This window comes from Vicia villosa, linkage group LG3 (genome assembly GCF_029867415.1).
Source record: "Vicia villosa cultivar HV-30 ecotype Madison, WI linkage group LG3, Vvil1.0, whole genome shotgun sequence".
Lineage (NCBI taxonomy): Eukaryota > Viridiplantae > Streptophyta > Magnoliopsida > Fabales > Fabaceae > Vicia > Vicia villosa.
The window spans coordinates 217229226-217241113 of NC_081182.1; positions in this window are offsets into that span (position 1 = coordinate 217229226).

The following is an 11888-nucleotide window of genomic DNA, read 5'->3' on the forward strand; positions in this document are numbered from 1 at the left end:
CATTCACTCCAAGAGGTTTATGCACAAATGGAAGTCTCAATGAGGTATCAAAGCTGCAGAAAACATTCAAGAGCAATAAGTCCATACGGAGTCAAGTCTCCTTAACAATGGCATTCACTTAGTTCTCTATTGCATTTTCATTTGTAATCTTTCTTTGTTTGTTTAAGCATTGCTAGTATGTAAAAACTTGTTAATTTTCGAATGAAAATCATAATGCATTGTTTATGTTTGTCTTGAAGTAATCCATTCATTTTCACTCAAAAAAAAAGTTGTTGGCATTACGATACCAACTTTTACCAATCTCTTGCTTAGGCAACGAGCGGAGGGAGAATGATGATGATATAAAATGCAAAATCCCTAATTGTGTGTTTTTGAATAGAACCCTGCTGAGGATGTACAGGCATTGTTTCAAATCCCCAAACACCGGAGATATAAGGGAGATAGACCCTCGTTAACCCCTTTGAGCCTTGAAGTAGGAGTTTCTTTTCTGTTCAGAAAAAACCCTTAATTTTAACCCTGGGGCAGGTTAGTGTTCATTTAACTTGATCAAGTGTTCAAAACTCATAAATGATATGCATCTGAGGATACAACAATGGTTATCCTTCAAAAGGTTGAGGAGAGTCAAAACCGCAATGGTTATCTCTCACCTACCAAGAGGACAAAAGATGACGATACCACAATGGTAATTCTTCATCAATCATGGAATGAGGCGGTCGTAATCACTTCCAACGAATCAAAGACAATGCGAGGTCACACGACTTGTTAAAAAAAAAAGAGAGCAAAAAAATATGAAAAAAAAATAATAATAATATGAAAAGAAAGAAAATGATGCAAAATATAGCAATAAAAAGAAAAATGATGGTGAAAATAAAGCAAAAACAAGGTCGTGTGACAATGAATCAGAAGAATAAAAGGTGAGCGACTGCCATGTCTGAATAACCTCATTGATTCCTCAACCGTTTCAAAATTCCTTGTGAGGGATGAACACTCACAATTGAGTTAACTGGACTTAGGAGTGGAGAACATCACGAAGGGGGTGGGCACCAAATAATTTTGAGCCTAAAAATCCTTTGTTTTTGAAAACCGTGAACCCGGCCAAGTTACAACCCTTAAAAGTCCTAATTGAAGTAGGGTTTATTTCGAAGACGCACTCCAATGAGATAACATTTAACTGACTCCCAATGAAGCGTAACACATATTTATGTTGGTATTGTATGCCCGCTTTGCATTTCATTCACAAGAAGTGGCCACCTCATTGCATAAAAAAATTTTAAACTTCAAGACTAGCATAGGCTTTGCATTAGAATTATCATTCTTATAATCAACATTATTTTGCATACAAAACATTTGCTTAAACATCAAGGAAGTTTCTATAATGAGAATCCATGAAGAGCTTGATCATGTCAAAGTAAAAGAGACTTGAGAACTCCGTAGAGTAAAAATCGATCATTTCCGAGAATGATTATCAAAGCAAGTTGTCTGAATACTCCATTGAGTATGTGCAGTTTGATGCCCTCGTTGCTTGATCATTAAGGGACAAGTGCCTGAGAACTCCGTTGAGCCTGATCAGTTTGATACTGTTCTTGCTTGGTTACCCTGAGGGGAAAGAGTTGAACGCTCCATTGAGCAAATCAGTTGATACCTTCTTTTGATTGATTACCCTGAGGGAAGAAGCCTAAATACTCTGTTGAGTAGATGCATGTTGTTTAACTACCCTGGGGGGGAATAGTTTGAAGACTCCATCGAGCATGATAAAGTTGCTTCCATAGTTTGGTTGACTTCAAGGGAAGTAAACTTGAGTATTCCGATAAAATGTACATAATCAGGGGCAGTCACGAAGAGGAATCTCTCTCGTGAGTTTAGCCTATCTGGGGCAAGCAAATCAAGGTTTGACATCTCAAATTCGACCAATCAGGGTTAATCAAGTCGAGGAATCTCTCTCTTGATTTCAATCAATCTGAAGTAGTGATGTTGAGGAATCTCTCAAACTCACTCAATCTGGGGCAGTTACGTTGAGATTCGACAAGTCTCTTCAAGGATCCGTGGATCAAGAGAAAGAATATTTCAAACGCTTGAATATGCTAGGGCAGAATTATCTCAAGTAGTTGTGGTGTAGTGATCCTTTCGAGGCAAATGTCTTCGTAAACCAAATCTCTTCGTAGGTCAGGCAGCCTGGGGCACAATCTTTTGGGAACCGTCATTCACTTGTAAAGTGTAGTTGACCATCATGGAGTTGATAGGTATCACAATGCTCTTCCCCAACGAGTTAGTTCCATTCCCCGAGCATAGGAGTTTATTTCTCCTAGGAGTTGTTCCGCTTCTCCAAACCGTGGTTCCTTATCTGGATTTCTAATCCCCACCATGGTGGAAAGAGGGAATCGCCCCAAGTTGAAAAATTCTCCAAGGAATGGCACAAGGTGAGAAGTCAGAAGTTACGCTTTGCTTCGCAAGTCAATAACCAGAAGGGGTATCTTGAAAGATTGGCATCCCCACAGAGTTTTCAACTCTAAGGGAATTCTCCCTGGTGTTTATCTCGCCCGAGGTCAAAAATGATATTCGATTGAAAAGATAATGGAATATTCCCTGAAGGGACCCCAGTGATTTTGCTTCTCCATCACACTAATGCCTTTATTTGGAACTTTGCATATAGTTTCATTGCATTCACATCACATCTACAAAAATGCGTAGCATTTCCATGAAAATGGAGCATTACGCTAAAGAAAAAAAGTCAAACATGCATCAATGCATAAGCCAGTTTGCGCGTGCTCCAAAAGCACGAAGTAATATATTCCCAGAAGAAGTCTCACCTTCTCTCTCCAGGGTGGATTGGATACGATGTCATTCTCCGTCAAGATCATTGTCTCTGTGGTTATTTCCCTTTTGCTGAGTTCAATCGTTTGGATGAACCATACTTGGTGTGTGGCAATTCGAACGATTGCCACTCTTGTAGAATTGCACCCCGCCTTTCAGCCTGTGGGATCCATGTAGTTCTTATGCTTCGCGAGCATCAATGTTTCCTCGCAAACCCAGTGCTTGACAAAATCCCCAATAGAGTCTAGCCACTGCTGGTCTTCTTCGGTCAAGTCCAATGATTATTGGCATCCCTTTCAAGTCCCGTGGTTATGGGCATCCTTAGGTCAGGTCTAATTTTGATTAGTTCTCCCCGTTCAAGTCCGGTGGTTATCGGCATACCCCTTCAGATCCAGTGAGTTTTCCAACCCTCGTGTTGTGAATTCTTTGCTTTCCGACCTTCGAGTCATCAGTTTTCCAACCCTTGTGTTGTGAATCCTTTGTTTTCCGACCCTCGAGTCATCGATTTTCCAACCCTCGCGTTGTCCGACCTTCGAGTCGTCAGTTTTCCAACCCTCGTGTTGTGAATCCTTTGCTTTCCGACCCTCGAGTCATCAGTTTCCAACCCTCGTGTTGTGAATTCTTTGCTTTCCGACCTTCGAGTCATCAGTTTTCCAACCCTTGTGTTGTGAATCCTTTGTTTTCCGACCCTCGAGTCATCGATTTTCCAACCCTCGCGTTGTCCGACCTTCGAGTCGTCAGTTTTCCAACCCTCGTGTTGTGAATCCTTTGCTTTCCGACCCTCGAGTCATCAGTTTTCAACCCTCGTGTTGTGAATCCTTTGCTTTCCGATCGTAGAGTCATTAGTTCCCGACTTACGAGTCATAAGTGTCCCAACCCTCGAGTTGTGGACGTTTGTCATACACTCCCCTAAAGGGTCCTGGCAAACCAATCTCTTGCACTTGCCTGTTGCAAATAGGCATCACCAATTTTTTCCTTCGAGGAAATCCTACGGGAATATCATATTGTTACTTGCTGAAGCTTGTTAAGTGGAGGCGTCCAAAAAAAAAGAAGAAAAATGTCATCCATCCGTTACTCTGAGCGCAAATTTTCTGGTACTTTGGTATTTAATCTTCTTCTACCTCGAACGTTCGAAAGGCTAACGCCAATCTCACCTTCAGGTTTAAGACGATTAAATAGGGGCAGCTGTTGCACCCCAAAATTTGCCCACATATTTATTTCTAACTGGCTTAAGCTTCTCATTCATATGCATGTTCCCATTAGATCATTTTACATAACATGCATCTTTAATCAATAAACTTGGCAGGGGATCGAGGTCATAGATAGAGCCGATGTTTCACATGGTTTGAAGGTCATACCTTGTACAAGCTTGTTTCTATTGAGGTTTTCAACTGATCATGGATTGAGGTTCATTTCACTGTGCTTGTGTCAACTGGCGGATTTTCAAGGTTGTGCCTATGATCATCTTATTGTTAGGGTTTCATCTGGTTTATTCTCCAATTCAAAGTGTGGTTCATCTGATTACTTGGAATACAAGCTATTTGTCCAAGGCTTCATTAAAAGAGTGTGGATTTGTTTATTTGGGGACTGTATTGGGCCAATTTGAATTTTTGAAGACATTTGATGAAATTTTGACTTTTGGTCAAAGTCAACCATGGAAGGATTGACTTTATGACCAAAGTCCATAATGGATTATCTTGGATTTCTACCTTATGATGCTTGGTCAAGTAGCAAATTGAAGAGGTTTTGAAAATTGAGTAAAGCATATGGAAAAAAGGTTTTAAATTCAAATCACAAAAGTGAAGGAGATATTTGGAAATTCAAAATGAAAGAGTTCATGGACATGAAATTCAAATTCCAAGGGAGAAAGTCATTACAAGAGACATGTTCACTATGTTACAAGACATCTTGCAAATACATTCAAAGGCCATCATATTCAAAGTTCCATTACAATTTCCCTCACCATTTTATTGAAACTTTGTTCATTACAAGTGCAAGAAACTATAAAAAGTGAAACTACAAGAAAAATCAGCGGTTGACCGTTGACACCAAGTTTGACTTTGAATCTAATCTGGCCCTAAGACCCACTCTGTATTAGTCTTTATTCCATCTGATCTTCATGTCATCTTCAAGTTATCATATCATGTTGTCTCCAATTCCCAACCTGTACATTAATCAAACAGCAACAACAAAAATCAGCCCATGACAGTTCCAAATATAACCAACATTCATACATACCTACACATCAACATCTCAGCATAAGGATTCAAAAACAGACCCATCATAATTACAAAAGAGAAAAAGGTCAACTTGCAGTACAGGGCATAAAAATCTACACTAAAACAGTCCATACATCATCATTCCAAAACAAATCAAATATATCAAGCATACATGTCAACATTCACATACACTTGCTGCAGCCCTGCAAAAGATCACTGCAAGAACCGATTTAAGTCAGAACTGAGACAAGATCAAGAAATTGACGGGGTTTCAACACACTGCCCTGCTAATTGAACCACAAAGAATCCAGCAAAATTCTGCACATATTATGCTTTCCATAACAGCCCTGCATATACCATAAAACAGTCACCCATTCAGTTCTAAACCAGTTCAGATTCAGTCCCAAAGTCATACGACGCGGCCAGGTTACGTGAGTCAAAACAAACCTATGTTTCAGTCAATACACATTCGATTCATTCACGATTAAAACACATACATTGCAAGACCGACGTTACCCATATCACACTGACCTTCAATTTTATCAACGATTAACAGACCTTCCTTAATAGTTACATCTTCCCAAAATCAACTCATCATTCTAAACTGCATTTACATCACTAACAGCTCACTAACAGTTTTGCTCCATTTAATAAACTCCCTCACATTTTCTAACTGTTGAGTTCCTATCACTAGTTGTAACATATAACAGAAAAACTGAAATAGAATGCCCATAGCAGCTTCCAATCTTTAACCTCAATCCTAACAGTTTTTAACAGATTCTAACTAACCTCTCCTTCTAACTTTTAACTACCAGCATATCTTTAACTAACCCTTAAAAGTTTTATTAACCATATAACTAACTCCATCTCATCCCTTAACTAACTTAACAGATTTTCAACAACTGTCAGAACAGAAGTGCAACCAACCCTCTAACCGATTCTCAAACTCCTAACCACCTAACTAAATTTCTAACAACCAAAACAGAATTCATAACTGCTAAAACTAACCTTCATTGCTATAAAATCAGGACCTCCACCATTTGTTGAGGGTCTCTCTTCCATCTTCATTCTCATTTTCATTCCACTCATCTTCTTCACATCTTCATAACCATCAATTCTTCAATCTTTTCTCCAATCTTCATCACCTCCAATTCTTTCATTCTTCAATTCACTGCAAAATCATCACCTTCTGTGTAGTACCACACAATTCTTCATCGATTCATCTTTAAACTCACCCCTCCAATCTTCAACTTCTTCAACGAGCTTCAAGAGTGCCTCACACCGTTCTTCATCTTCATCACTGTAACCTCATGATTCTTCATCGCACATCTTCATCATCTCCGTAGATTCTGCAGAAAAGAGAAAGTGAAAAAAGAAGAGGAAATTTGAATAGAAAAGGAGAAGAAAAAACGAAGAAGAAGAGAATGATTGAATGCGTTTACCGATCGATGTGAAAACGAAACAAATCTGAGATAGAGTCTGATCGGAGAATGAAACTCGAGTTGGAGAGGTGAGATAAGAGACGAAGTCAGAGAGGCGGAAGAGAGGCCGTTCACGGAAGCGTTGCCGGAGAGGGAGGAGACTCCGCCGCCGTCGCGAATTCACGAAGAAGATGAAAGTGAGCAAAGCGAAGGAACTGATGAGGAGAGGAGACGTCGTTGATTCGTAGTGTCATCCACGAATGGCGCCTTGGAATCTCGCCGGAGAGAACTCGCCGTCGCCGCTGTTGAAGGAGAGTGAGGAAGATGAGTCTTCAAGGAAGCTGATGCGTCATATGAGTAAAACCCTAAATCCCTCTTTCATCCATAAATTTATTTAATTAAATTCCTTTTTTTATATAAAATAGGAAATCTGATAGTTGGATCAACAACTCTGGGCTGTGTACGAATTGCTAGACCCATACCCCTTGAGCCCAATGCACCTCTGTTTGATACAAAAGCTATACAAAAATCACCATTGGGCCAGTTATAGATGGACCCTGTTTCTAACCTCACCATTATTTTCAATTTTCACCCCCTGAGCTCATGCTTAATTGATAGATTTTAGGTCTTCTTACTTAGTTTTTTTTACTATTCTTTTTAGGTAACAAAAAACATGTAAAATCATAATCTTCTCATTAGATTTTTAGGTAATAACAATAGTTAGAATCATAATTTTTGTTAGACTTTTTAGGTAATAGTTGACATAAAAATGCAATAAAAAATATTAGCTTCTTAATTAGGTTTTAGGATAGTTTAATTTTGACTTTTAATTGATTTCTCCTTCATAAAAACGCCATAAAAATAGTAGTATTTTTTAGTTTAATTTCGCACTAATGCTTGAATTGCTTTTGTACTATTTCCATGTCATTTTTGTGTAATTGTCATGTGATTTTTGTTACTTGTTATTGGCCATATTTTGGGCCTATTTTGTTGATACCATTTGTATGCTCCTCTTAGAATATATCTCATTAGTATGTTAACATTAGATGTAGATTTAGACTTGTAAATGACAATTAGATTAGAGGATAGGTTAGTTCCCCTTGTTCTTTCTTTTTCTTTTCAACATTAAAACACTTAATAAATACTGATAAGGATCATACCGTTACTTTTTTCTTTTCGTAGTAGGAAAGAAATGATTGTGGCGTAGGCCCCGATGTATGTTCTTTCCTACTCAGCGGAAGAGAAATGATTGAGGCGTAGGCCTCGGTGTATTTCTTAACCGCTATTTAGAGAAACGATTGTGGTGTAGACCTCGATGTGCATTCTCTAAATATTCAAAAAAAAACTCTTTTTTTGGTATGATCTAAATCACAAATAAATTCCCTTAAAAAATACCCAACCAAAAAACATAAAAAATGCTTAATAAGGGCTCAGACTTAAAACAAAGTAAGGAAGCGATGCGAAGCCTTGTAGTGGGTTTTGCCATCGTGGAATTACAATAAAAGACACAAACCAAATCATTGTTTTCTTTTGCCTTGTTAGGCACCTAAGAACAAGTTAAGTCCTTTCCAAAATAGGCGTATAAGTCTCCAAAGGTCGAGCATCGTGGATTGTGACCTTAACCGCTGTTCAACTAAAAAACACAAAACAAATGGAAACTATGGAGCCGAACTACGGTAGCTCTGATTCCTTGTAAGGGATACGTAGGCATTGGGTCGCGGGGCCTAAGCGAGCACACTTGTAAATAATTCCTTCTTTTCCCCGTATTTCTTTTGCATGCATTTGCATTTAGGTTTAGACATAGATACACCCTTTAGATAGAAACAAACATAGGTGGATACCATCGAGTACGATGGGCGTGAGGGGTGCTAGCACCTTCCCCTTGCGTAACCGACTCCCGTGCCCTGTTCTCTGGTCGAAAGACCTTGTTCTTATTCCGAGTTAGGTTTCTGATATTCCTTTCCCGCGATGGGATAAATATATTGGTGGCGACTCTGATTCCCATTTTTCGCGGTAGCGACACAGAGGAGCCATACAAAGTCTAAAGGATGGCTATTTAGATCATTAATTTATTCGCATTCGCAATTTCTTTCCTGTTTGTTTAAACATTCGTCTTATGTCAGACTCTATTTATTTTATCATAATCATTAATGCATTGCATATGTTTGTCTTGATTTATTTCTCTTCCCATTGCTATATTAAACTTTGTTTTTATTTGGTTTTCTTTAAGATATTTAACTCTCGCTAAAGCTGCAAGCCTTTTGAGGGAGGATGACGAAAATGATACCGCAACCTCATATAGTATGCTTTTGAACAGACTATGCTGACGATGTACAGGCATTGTTTCAATTCCTAAACAGTGGAGATATAAGGATGTTAATCCCTAGTCAACCCCTTTGAGCCTAAGGAGTAGAAGTTTCTTTCATGTGCAAATTGAAACCTTGATCATAACCTGGGGCAGGGTAGTTACTCAATTAAACTCGGTTATGTCAGTATGTCATTTACATAAGTAATGATGGATTCCCGTAACCACTGAGTCAGGCAGTCAACATCCGTCAAAAGGAAAGAAAAATACTGTTAAGTCAAAACCTATGAAGGAGACTTATCAAAAATATCCCGCTGACTGTAATCTCAAAATAAACAGTTCAGACAAAAGTTAGGGATAACAAAATCAAAGTCAAAAAGAGGTCGCTACAAATCCTCGGCACAAAAAAAAAAATTTTAAAAAAAAAGATGAGATGACCGCCTTTTCAAATAAACTTTCGGTGCTTCAACCATCATCAAATGTCAACATTACGACTTCAAGACCTGCTAGAACTTAAATGCAAAGTTAACTGAGCATAAGATCAAAGATCATCACGAAGATTGGGATGGGTACAAATAAACTTTGAGCCTTTATCCTTTGTTTCTTAAACCGCGAACCAAGCCACGTTACAACCCTTGAAAGTCCTAACTGAAGCATGGTTAGTTCGAAAGCGTATTGTCAAAAAAAGGGTATCATGACTCCTTAAAGTTTACCAAAAATCCTGAGTTGATATCATGTTTTTACAAATATCACTTTCTTACATATTTTGTTTTACTAAAATCGTTTTTAAACTCCAAGGCAGACATATGCATTGCATTTTAATGAGTGTCATTATAAAACAATTTTGTCTACGTAATTTCAAATGTTTGGCATCAGGAAGAATTTGCATGGGGCATAATTACTGACTAAAAGTCCTCCCGACAAATAAATTTGCAGAGACGTCTCGTATGCATGACTCGATCAGCTAAAAGCTTGTTTACACAAGGGGCACGACATATTATTATCCCATCTACTAGGGGAAAACTAGTCATGATTCATAGAACCTCTCAGAGGCACTGAAAAACCAGAGAAGTTAGTCCATCACTAGGGGCATGTCACATCAGTCACAAATCTCAACAAATGCTATTTAGCTACTAGAATCAGATGATGTCAGTATCTGTCTTTTCTTTGAAGTTCTAATTCCAAATTCAAGTATCGATCATACCAAGCTATTGATCCTAGAGGTAGGTATATCCCCGCAAGCGAAAGACTATATATGGTTAAAAGTGTTTTCCAGCAGCAAATACTTAAAGACATGGGGCAATGGAAAGTTGAAATCTTGGAGAATCTTCCCCACAGAGCAGTTTTCATAATATATCCCCACATAGCACGTTATCTTCAAGCGATTTCTTCCCAACAGAGACTTGGTTCCCCAACAGAGTTCATACCTCTGATACTGCCGGCTCTCCGATATAATCTTCTTCTCTAGCATGTTTTATTCAAACTCGCTATCAAAGAGGACACTCAGAAGTCTGGTCGGATAGTATACTTATCTCTCTTGTCCCCAGGATGCATTAGGATCATATCACTCAAGTCACTCTCATCCCCAAGCGAAGATCAAAAATCCCCAGCTGGATATCATCGAACGAAAGACAGGAATTCTCTTGTCATTATCTCCAACAGCACACAGAGATTTATTTTCTCAACCAGCAACTGCTATACAAAAATTATCAATATACTCCGACTATATAGTCCATCCCTGCATCATTCATAAATACATGCATAACATACAGTACTCTCGTTTATTTCGAGAATCTCAATACATGCATCATGATATTGCATAAAACTAATCTTTATTATCTTCCAAGTGCGGTGCAAATACAGTCGTATTAACGATTCAATTTCAACATTCATTCAAGATAAATACAATTATGACACTTCATTCCGGGTCTTTCTTCAAAGATAATTCAGAAGCAATCAAAGAACTTCATATCCTTTCTAGGAGCCTTTCTAGGTCGGTCTTGTTTAAGGCATATCACAACCTTTCTAGGTAATCTTTTCTAAGATGATTCATATCCTTTCTAGGAACCTTTCTAGGTAATCTTTTCTAAGATGATTCATATCCTTTCTAGGAACCTGTCTAGGTAATCTTTTCTAAGATGTTTCATCATTTCTAGGAGCCTTTCTAGGTAGTCTTGTTAAAGACGTATCATATCCTTTCTAGGAGTCTTTCTAGGCCAGTCTTGTTTAAGGCATGTCATACCTTTCTAGGTTAATCTGGTTTAAGACATATCTCAACCTTTCTAGGTAATCTTCTTCAACATATTTATCCAACATGTTCTAAGACATCTACTGCCCTTTCAAGGAGTTTTCTCAGTTAATCTTCTACAAGACGCTTTTTCCCGAGCTTTGTTTAAAGCCTAATCTCTTTTACCTTAGTCAATGATCTATCTATTCAGGAACCTTTCTAGGTAGTCTTCTGTAAGACATTACTTCATCTATCCTTCAGGTACAATCAACGCATATGATCCAGTCCGAAAAGCATCTGGTTTATACAAACAACTCTTCCAAACATCTGATGGCATCTTCAAGCCCATCTCCGACAAACGCCCTTCAATGCTTCAAGCTCGGATATAGTCTAAAGTACGACTTATTCTGACATTCTTATTTATCCATATCAGATGGCATCTTCAAGCCCGTCTCCGGTAAAAGTCCCTGCTTCAGCCAGGGCAAATTCCTAGGTATTCTAGTGTTCAATCCTCTTCTACCTTCAGATTCCGACAGGCACACAAGCCAATCTACATCCTCAGGTATAAGAAGATTGAACAGGGGCAAATGTCATACCCCGAAATTTTCCCAACATATTTATTCATACTTCAGTCCATCTGATCTTCAAATGCTCAAAGACACACAAGAAGGGAGCATGCAGTCCCTCTCCTATACAACAGCTTCTAAATTAGGATTTCTGATTTAATCAAGGAATTTGAAAGTTTGATATCCCAAGTGGATTCCATGATCTCTCATATGATTCAAAGTGCCCTCATGCCAAGTTTCAAGCCCTGATTCAAAGATTGCTCACTCAATGACCTAAACGATCAATAATCGACTAGTTGACCTAAAAGTCAAACCATGGTCAAATCACAGTCAAAGTTC